The following is a 3,125-nucleotide window of genomic DNA, read 5'->3' as shown; positions in this document are numbered from 1 at the left end:
ATGTTTATACGATAAAAGATAAGCCTTAAATATTCTATTTCAATCTCTTTCTCATTGTGAATATTATGAACATCTATTTTACTTGTTTTGTAAAAGTGAAGGATCCTTTTATGATACTAAAACACTTATAATGGTATTTTATTGCTTAGGAGGAATCGCATTTTTGCCTTGAGGAGATTTATATGACTTGCACACAACTTGGTTCGTAATCAGCCCATATTTAGCTGCGGTGAACCAAGTCCAGTCCACCAAAATATAACTATTTGGCCCAGGATCCTTGGGCTTGTGTGCTAAAGAAAAAAGCACTCTCACAAACATTTAAAAAAGAAAAAAACAAATTCTAGAAAGTACAGGGTAATTTCTCTGTTTTATAACTCAAATAAACTTAATACTTTTCCGTATACGCTATACAATATTGTCTTATTAAATTCCGTAACTTCGCCTTCGTTGAACATTTAAAAAAGAAAAAAACAAATTGTAGAAAGTACAGGGTACTTAATACTTTTCCGTATACGCTATACAATATTGTCTTAAATTCCGAAACTTTGCCTTCGTTGAACATTTAAAAAAGAAAAAAACAAATTGTAGAAAGTACGGGGTAATTTCTCTGTTTTAGAACTCAAATAAACTCAATACTTTTCCGTATACGCTATACAATATTGTCTTAAATACCGAAACTTTGCCTTCATTTTTCTGAATCAGTGTTCTTAACCTTGCCAGAAAAAAATTGAAATCCTGATACCTATTAAAACCATTTTTGTGTTTTCCATAGGGAGAATGTGCTTTTCACAGGTAGTTTGGTCCCTTTTGTTAGCAGTCCTCTTGGGTGGAGCTCTTACTCAAGTAGGGTGCTTAGATTTTAATTTTTGAACCTTCCAAAAAGAAGATGAGCATAAACTAAATTTGATTGGGAACGCTAGAATTTATTTGAATGCAGTCCAAGTTACTCCAGATGTTAGGAATGATCCTATCACAAATTATTCTGGTCGTATCTTTCACAAAGAGCCATTCAGATTGTGGAGCAAGAGAAAAAACAACACAGCATCTTTCAATACCAACTTTGATCTTAGAATCACTCCAAATTTGAAGGAAGGGTCTCCAATAGGTGAAGGCATGGCCTTTATATTAGCTGCAGATCCAATTCTTCCACAGAATAGCAGTGGACAATGGCTAGGGATTGTAAATGAAAGCACCAATGGATCCCATCAAGCTCAAATAGTGGCAATAGAATTTGACACAAGACAGAGCTACCAAGATCTTGATGATAACCATGTTGGGTTGGATGTAAATAGCATCCACTCAATCGAACAAGTATCTTTAACCAAGTATGGGATCAATCTTTCTGAAACATATTTGTATGATGCAATAAAGGTAAGGGTTCAGTATGATGGCAAAGTGATGAATATCTCTGCTAAGACAAATAAAACAAGTGAGTATAAGCTGATTTCTCGGCCTCTTGAGCTCTCTAGCTATCTTCCAGAGACAGTTTTTGTGGGATTCTCAGCTTCAACCGGCGATGCCATTCAAATAAACTGCTTAAGATCGTGGGAATTCCATGGTTCAAAAATTGCTGATGAAACACACACAGCAGTTCCAGTTCCAGTTCCAGTTCCAGCAGTGCTGTTGTGGGCATGGATCACAGTTCCAGCAATGCTTATTGTATTTAGCATGTTTGCATTTTACTTGTATTGGCAGAGGAAACACAGAGAGCAACCAGAGGATGCATATCCAAGGATAGAAGACCTGATTCAAGGGTCCTCTATGGCTCCACAAAAATTCAAATTCAAAGATCTGAGAAAGGCAACTGGCAACTTCAACCCCAGAAACAAGCTTGGAAAAGGTGGCTTTGGAACAGTCTATAAGGGATTCTTAGCAAGTAAGGAGGTAGCTGTCAAGAGAATCTCAAAGGATTCAAGTCAAGGCAAACAAGAATTCATAGCAGAAGTCACAACAATTGGTAGCCTCCATCACAGGAATCTTGTGAGACTGATCGGCTGGTGTTATGAAAGGCATGAGCTTCTTCTTGTGTACGAGTTCATGCCAAATTGTAGCCTAGACAGGTTCATATATGGCAATGAGGAACTAGGCATGGAGGAACCAACACTCGGATGGGAAAGAAGGCACACCATAATTTATGGGGTGGCTCAGGCATTGGATTATCTTCATGATGGGTGTGAAAAGAGGGTGCTTCATCGAGACATAAAAGCCAGCAATATAATGTTAGACTCGGAGTTCAATGCAAAGTTGGGAGACTTTGGACTAGCTCGTACCCTTCAACAAAGCGAAAATACTCACCACACAACAAAAGTCATTGCAGGAACACCAGGTTATATGGCTCCAGAAACTTTTCTTACTGGTAGGGCAACTGTTGAAACAGATGTCTATGCATTTGGTGTTCTTGTATTGGAAGTTGTCAGTGGAAGGAAGCCTGGAAATCAGAATGAGCAAAGTGACTACAACAACAACATTGTGCATTGGCTATGGGATCTTCACAGGAAGGAAAGGATACTTGATGCCATTGATTCGAGATTAACCAAGGAATTTGACGAGGAAGGAATGCTGAGCATGCCTGTTTTGGCATTGGCTTGTTGCCATCCAAATCCACACCAGAGACCCTCCATGAGAACAGTTTTACAGGTACTTACAGGGGAAGTGCCTCCACCACTGGTGCCCACAGAAAGACCTGCTTTTGTGTGGCCAGCCATGCCTCCTTCATTCAAGGAGGATGCTGAAAAGTTTTCCAGTGGAAGCCAACTTAGCCCATTCACAAAACTGACTGGGAGATGAATCATGCCAAGAGCTAGAATTGGAATGTTAAGGTATTATTTTGTTAAAAAAATGTCTTTGATTATCTGTTAGTTAGTTTATGATGGAGACGTTACCTCTCAAGGTTTATCTTTGTTCAGTATGGAGATGCTATCTCTTAGGAATTTTCTTTTCAAATAGGTGTTGTTATCTTTGTAAGGTGTTTGGATTCCTACCTTTGGAAGAAACTGATTTATTCTGAATAAAATTATCATCTTAGTCTTTTGCAGTAATTCGATTTCTTTGAGGTCCGGTCCCCTTAAGAAAGAGACCAGAAACTTGCATGCATTACATGCACATTTCATGGTACAATGTCCACC

General features: G+C 38.5%; 1 pseudogene; it reads left to right on the top strand.

The window, feature by feature from the left end:
* The first annotated feature begins 499 nt into the window (after nucleotides 1-499).
* Nucleotides 500-2,842, top strand: LOC115988144 (annotated as a pseudogene).
* The last annotated feature ends 283 nt before the right edge of the window (nucleotides 2,843-3,125 follow it).

The sequence above is a fragment of the Quercus lobata genome, chromosome 4 (assembly GCF_001633185.2).
Source record: "Quercus lobata isolate SW786 chromosome 4, ValleyOak3.0 Primary Assembly, whole genome shotgun sequence".
Classification (NCBI taxonomy): Eukaryota; Viridiplantae; Streptophyta; class Magnoliopsida; order Fagales; family Fagaceae; genus Quercus; species Quercus lobata.
The sequence above is the reverse complement of the archived record's forward strand: the minus strand, read 5'-3'. Positions and strand labels throughout refer to the sequence as shown.